General features: G+C 47.2%; 1 protein-coding gene across 2 annotated transcripts in view; it reads left to right on the top strand.

Annotated features, from left to right (window-relative positions):
- Positions 1-2171: 2171 nt before the first annotated feature.
- The window catches only part of LOC144768757 (interferon-induced very large GTPase 1-like), a 690917-nt gene continuing 685914 nt past the window's right edge, over positions 2172-7174 (top strand). Inside the window, exon 1 of one of the 2 annotated variants that reach the window (XM_078652668.1) lies at positions 2172-2344. The gene's annotated coding sequence lies outside the window, so the exon portion shown is untranslated. The remainder of the gene's footprint in view (positions 2345-7174) is intronic. The other variant, XM_078652665.1, reaches the window with a different exon arrangement.

The following is a 7174-nucleotide window of genomic DNA, read 5'->3' as shown; positions in this document are numbered from 1 at the left end:
TCCCTGTCTGCCATTTACCTGCCTGGTCGGGAGAACACTGTGGCGGACTGTCTGAGCCGGGTGTTTCCTTCCATGGGGTCTTTATCCCTGACGCTGTCGATGTTCAGGAGGTTGGAGCGGATGTTTGGGTCTCCGATAGTGGACCTCTTTGCTTCCCAGGAGAATGCCAAGGTCTGCTGCTTTTGCACAATTATGCCTTGCCGGGATGCTTGGAGGGTGGATGCTCTGTCTTTTCTTTGGCTGAGGGGCCTCTTGTATGCCTTTCCCCCTGTTCCCCTGATTCCGGCGGTCTTGCAGAAGATCAAGAGGGAGGGGTCCTTTGTCCTTCTGATTGTTCCAGGGTGGTGTCGTCGCCCTTGGTATCCCCTGTTGTTGGAATTGGCTGTGACTCCGGGGTGGGCCTTGCCTTTTGTGCCTTACCCTTTGTTGGGCCCTCTTCTTCCTCTGCCTGTATTCCGGTCCATGGGTCTGCGGGGATGGCTCTTGAGAGGGATTCGTTGATTCGTGGTGGTTGTTCGTTGACTGTGGCTGGTGTTATTCAACTGTCCCGGAGGCCTTCTACTCGGAAATCCTATGCTAAGCATTGGGATAACTTTGCTTCCTGGTGTGTTCGTCGTGATCTGTCGATGACTTCTTTGGACCCGGCTCGCATTCTTGATTTCCTGAATGATGGTTTTGAGTTGGGTTTGGCCATTTCTATTCTTCGTGCACAGTGGGCCGCCATTCGAGCCTTTCATATCCTTCCTTTGGTTTCAGTGGCTCCTTTGGTGGTGAGGCTTTTTAAGTCTCTGTCTTTTCAGCGTACCCGTCCTATCCTGTGTCCTCCTCCTTGGGACCTTCCTGTGGTGTTGCGTTCCTTGCAATCGCCTCCTTTCGAGCCTTTGGAGTCGGTTGACTTGAAGTTTTTGACGCTTAAGGTCGTCTTTCTGGTGGCTATTGCCTCTGCCAGGCGTATTGGGGAGTTGGGGGCTTTCCTACGGTCTGCTCCATTTTTTGTTGTTTTGTTGGATCGGGTGGTATTGAGGCCTCATCCTATTTTTGTTCCGAAGGTTGATTCCTTCTTTCACCGGTCTGCGGAGGTGGTCCTTCCTGTTCTGTGCCCTGATCCCTCCTCGGCTGAGGAGTGTCTTTTGCATCTGTTGGATGTTCGGCGTGCCTTTTTGATATATTTGTCACGCACGTCTTCCTTCTGTAAGGTGGACAATTTGTTTGTCAATTTTGGTTTGTCCCGTCAGGGCTTGAAGCCTTCCCCTTCCACGGTCAGTCGTTGGATTAAGGAGACTATTTTGTTGGCATATGATTTGGTTTCCGAGGTTCCTTCCCACCCTGTTCAAGGCCGTTCCACCAGGCCTGTGGCTGTCTCTTGGGCGGCGTTTAAAGGGGTCTCCATGGCGGATGTTTGCCAGGCTGCCACTTGGTCGTCCCCTCACACCTTCATGTCCCATTACCGTCTTCAGGTTAGGGGTGGGGGCTCTGTTTCATTTGCCTCTTTTGTACTGACTGCTGATGTTTGTTTCTTGATGGGGTTTATTTTGTTTATCTGCCTCTTGTTTATTAAACATTTGGGGGCAGATTTATGAAGGACTTGCGCCGCCGGTGCGTCACTTTTAACATGGGAAAAAGTGACGCACCGGCGGCGCAAGTCCTTCATAAATAAGGCCCTTGGTTTTGATGCCTTCATCTTGTGAGCTGTTTTCCTTGCATGAAGTTGATACCGTTGGTATCGGCTCACGTGTAACTACTGTGGCGAGGAAGACGGACAAGGAGGTAATGCCCCGGTTACTTACCGGTAATCTTCATTACTCCGAGTCCTTGTCTTCCTCGCCAAAGTATAGTTTACCTTCCCTCCCGGGCCTGTTGGTGGCTTCATGTCTGCGGCTTGGTTTTTCAGGTCGGTTGGCTGGTTTCTGTATCCCTTTATGGGATTGGCTGTAGCCACTGGGGTACACACACAGCGTTTTATGTAGATACTGGCAATACTACTTAATGAGTGTGTTGGACTTCGAGACCCGAGGGATCATTCTCAGACCCGGGTTAGAAGGGAAAGAGGGTGCACCTTCACCTCGCTGACCATATAGGGAACTCAAACAGATGTTTTCTGAAGTATGGGGATGAGAAGAGATTACCTGGGAGTATAGCATGTCTATGCTGTCTCTTTTCTGTCCTTTACTAGCTAATGTTCTCCCTGACTACTGGGAACATTCTCCACACGTGACAAGAGGAGCTGGAATCTAGGTAGACGGCTGGTACTTTGAGGCACACTAACCGAAATACGGTGGGACCAGAAGTGGTACTGGAAGCGACATCAGTCCTGAAGAAAACGGGGGTGAACTTTCGAGGCACAGTAAGTCGGTCGAAACATGTTGACCACAGCAGTACCAGGAGGGAAGTCTTGAGAAACCTCATTTTCTCACCAAGATATTACCCATCCTTTCTCTTTTTAATCGTGGTGGGGTAACCTGTGAATAATAAAAAATGTTTTGGTTGGTACCCTTAAACCAGTTTTAAATCACTTCCTATTAACTGCATCCTTTTTTGTCGCACTACTATTTTTGAGACACTTGGTGATTGGCACTGCTATATCACACTACATGTTACGTGTTTTATATGTTGAGTTTCATGGTCGTACGTTGTGTTGTGTGGAATTTATTATTTTTTCCCCTCCCTTATGCTCCGCCCTGTGTGTGGCTACACCAGGGCGTATTGCACGCAGGCCCTATGATGAAGCATGTCACATACTTCGGTATGTGAGTGAGGGCAGTTTTTTCAAACAGATGAGTTTGTCTGCTTTGTTATAAGTTTTGTCTTTTGCTCTCCACCCCCTTTGTGTGTGTACTTGAGAACCTATGGGGGCTCGGGGTGGTAGATTGTAATTATTTGGCCCTCTCCCCTCCTATGTGTTAAGTGTAGCCACTGGGGGCCATCTTGGAGGAGGGAGAGGGAGACTGGAATGCTAAAAGTTGGCTTGGAGTTTCTGTGGGAGCCGGAGGCTCAAGTGTAACTACAGTGGCAAGGAAGACAAGGACTCGGAGTAATGAAGATTACCGGTAAGTAACCGGGGCATTAACGCTGCTATTGAACTGCAAATGTGTGGGAATTATTGACAAGTACGTGTGTCCATGTAGCTACTTTTGAGAAAAAAAAGGCGTGTCATTTCATGTAGGAAGGGCTTAAGTGCCCTATTTCAATTAAAACAATAGTGACACAGCTAGTTAATGGATGACTTACAAACACCACCCTACCCCCTTCTCTTCTATGCTCCATGGACCATTTTACAACTTTACAAAATACCCACTTGGTCTCATATTGTACAGTAAAACTCACACATGGATGAATACTTATAGAAGGAAAGGAGAAAGGTATAAATGCAGGGCTTTAAGTGGGATGAAAACATGGGGGGGTCTCTGAAGGGGGCGTGGCCGATGTAATTAAGGGCGTGGCTTAAGAATGCATAAGCAAAATATCTATGCATAGCACAGTGTGTACCGCCTGATTGCTATTTTGCTGCTTCTGTCATTGCATTCAGATATATAATACAAACCTGCCAACTTGAAGAACAATCTCATAGTGTGAGGAGGGTGTGGGCCTCGTGCCAGGAAGTACTACAAGCCAATTTTGAACCCCACCTGCCCCCCAAGCCCCCCCCCCCAAAAAAAACAAGCATTTGCAATGCAATAGGTCTCGCATATACGAGAGCTTGAGCTATTGGCATTGTAAATGACAATGCCTTTTATTTATGTGTTGTTTTTAAAACACATAAATAAAAGGCATCATCATTTACAATGCCAATAGCTCAAACTCTCGCAAATGTGAGGCCTATTGCTTTGCAACTACATTCGGCGCTGTTGCTATAAAAAAAGAAAAAGTTAGGAGAGAGCTTGTCCTGCAGGCAGGACAAAGCTACATGAGAAAATAGTGCTCAGAGGTTGTAATTAAAGCCTACAGAGTAACAACACAAGTAACTGGGGTGTCGCCATGGGAGGTTACAAAATGAGACAAGGCGCTAGTAAGGATGGACTTCTAAGCCTATTGACTAATAAACAGCCAGTTTGCAGTGGACAATAATGACACAAGCCAATGAAAAATTAGGGCAGAGAATGGGCGGAGCTTCAGGTCCCTACCTGAATACAGCATGCCTCGCAGAGCAGCGCATGCGCTGCCCAGGCTCGACCTAAAAAAGCTTGCTGAAACTGGTGCCATGTCATGGGTTGTTTTCACACCCCTTAATGGAAGTCTGCAGTTCAAAGCCTTGGACCACGAGTTGAAAACAACTATTTACAGTGGTTTTCAGCTAATGCTCCCTGCCACTGTGTGATATCGGCTCCTCACCGGGAGACCGTGTGATGGGAGCCGATATCATGTGCCACACGGTGGCACCCTGTGAGCTGGCAGGTATGATAATACAAGTAACATTACAGCGACAACAAGCCAGGACTATTGACTTTGTCAATGGTTGCTACTTGCGTAAGATAAATAAACAACAGCTATGGCTTTGTTTTATGTAATATTGAAAATGGTTCACTTCTGAAATGATGAGGCTGTGAAAGAACTATAACGAGTCTCTTTGAAGCTAAATCACAGTCAGTGTTAAGAATTTTCTTTACACACTGAGGGCGAGGGCAAAACTGGAGAGCCCGATAAGGACCTGTCTCAGCACCTGCTTTAAAGAACTGCTGGTGCTGAGCACCGACAGGACCAGGCCCACTTAAAGTCCTGATAACGTGCGATCTCTGCAAGTGCATGTAGATAACCTCGGGCCAAATAACTTCCACCCTAGAGTGTCACGTAGCGAAAGCACTTACACACGTATAAACATGGGAGATTATTTATCGTTCCTCTCGCATCAACTAAAATACCAAGCATTGGCATAGCCAATAGGTCTCGCTTTTGGGACCTTATCATTTCTAAGCCATGCAGCACATTCTTCTGGGTGCTACAACATCGACTGTTCTTTAACGCCGGAGATTTGACACTAATAGGCACATTATAACACTGCATTGAGAAGTACTTATTTAAACTGTTATTGTTCTACAACCAGTGCTTTAAATGGGCCGGTACTCACTGGTACTGAGTACCGGCACTTCTTAGAATTATCACTCTGAATACCGGCACTTCTCCACTGCCCTGGAGAGTACCGGTACTCATGAAAAGGTCGGCTTATTGGCTGTGCTGGTGAGCAGGAGATGAAGGTGTCTCTAGCAGCCAAGGCGCCGCTTATGTAGCCCTGACCTGAGCCCCCCAGCTGAGCTATTCCGCAGGGCTCATTTGAATAATGTCCAGTGCTCACCCTCACCTGTGATGTGCTTAATGGAGCAGGGCCCGTTCATGCCCTGTGCTATCAATTCCATTGCAAAAACAAAGGTTGTGATTGCGCTCCTTTAAGTATAAACACCCGTAATGCATGAAGTTGTTCCTGACCTTATGTTTAGGATGCCAGTGGGTATTACTTGCCTGAATTCGATCCACAGTACGCGTCTTACTTACATGGTTTCCATTCACAGTTATTGTACATTGGAGACAGTGACTCACATTTACATTTTCTATTTTTTGTTTCCTTTCAATCCTTTGTCACTTTACACATTCTTTTATTCCATGTAATTGACACCACGTCCCGGCATTGCGACGTCTTCTATTTTAGGTGAAGCGGAGTTCACTTTATTAACTTCTGGGTTGCACCGGGTTCTCATTCACTTGGATTCTGATCTATGCCACGAGCACATTAAAGTTCGGTATCACAATTAAGAAGGCACGCTTTCTTTCTTACGGGGCACATTCTTGCGCCAGACACATGTTATTTTTCGACAGACACCATTGGGGCAGCTGGGCCACTCGGATTTTAAACGTCATTTCACGTGGTCAGGAACTTGAACGTATGATTGAGGCATTAAGGCACCATTGTTTAACAGTAACTAGGTGTTAATGGAGCAGTACATCCTTGTACTTTGTTTTTTTGAGTGAGTTTATACACACGTTGGTATCAATCGCTTGTATTTTTATTATTTTTTTTTTAAACAATTTTTTATTGCAGGGTTATGTATAACATACAGTGCCACATTGAGTATCATACAGTACAGAGTTATAGCTTATCGAATGCTTCCCAGTTGTGTTGGACACAGCCATTTAGCCCTCATCCCGGAGGCAGGGCGGCGTCAATTCGCTATACAGTACACTCTTCGGGCCGAGCCCGTCACCACTGTCAATATTAAAGGATCTCCGCCCTCTGCTTTTAATCGTTTAATGTGTTGCGTCGCACTGATGGTCCAATAAAGACGTACTTGGTCTACTGTGGGAACCCTTAACATTGAACCCCCCTCCCCTCCCTCCCCTCCCGGTGTCTGCGTCTGTGCTCGGTGCAATCATGTGTGCTTAAATCATGGGATCACGGAGCTATTGCGTTTTACTGCGTGTGTGCGTCCTGTGGAAGCGCTGCGGACGTGACCATCACTGTTCGGGTTGTCGCGACTTGGGTCTCCTCCCCTCCTTCCTCTTCTATTGCGCCATCCCTTAGTGCCTGGACTAGTATTTCCCACATCATCGCTGCTTCTTGCGCCTTGTCATCTGAACTACGGCGAGCCATTTGGTAACGTATCGTGCTTTCCGCAGTCGCCCACTTCAGGAATTCATTCAGCCACCTCCTGTGTGTCGGTGCCATCTTCGATTTCCACCCCTTGGTCAACTCTCTCTTTGCTATGAGTAAGCCCATGTCTATAAATTTACTCGACAGTTTGTTCTTCTTCGTGTGAGGGAACCAATGTAAAATGGAGACTGCACTATCATAATGCAATTCCCTTTCTGTGACTGCGTTCAGGGTCTCTTCGATTTCTGTCCAATACTCTTGCAAACAGGGACAACCCCTTAACATATGGACTAGGTCAGCTCCTACTTGATTGCATCTAGGGCATGCCGCGTCTGCTACGTGAAAGTACGCTGCGATTTTACTCGGGGTGAGGTAGGCTCGGTGGAGAATATAGAGGTGTATCAATTGGAAGCACGCGTTCCTAGTACTCTTTCTGGCTCTCCGCACCAGCTGTGACCATGTAGTGTCTTTAAATGTTCCCGCCGCCATCATGGTATATTGGCACTCTAGCGATGTTACAGGCTCTATGAGGCCCCCCCAGTGCACCTGTATGGCTCTCACCACCGCCGCGTGCAGTAGGTAGTCCCCCCTCGGAAG

This window comes from Lissotriton helveticus, chromosome 7 (assembly GCF_964261635.1).
Source record: "Lissotriton helveticus chromosome 7, aLisHel1.1, whole genome shotgun sequence".
In the NCBI taxonomy this organism is placed as follows: domain Eukaryota; kingdom Metazoa; phylum Chordata; class Amphibia; order Caudata; family Salamandridae; genus Lissotriton; species Lissotriton helveticus.
The sequence above is the reverse complement of the archived record's forward strand: the minus strand, read 5'-3'. Positions and strand labels throughout refer to the sequence as shown.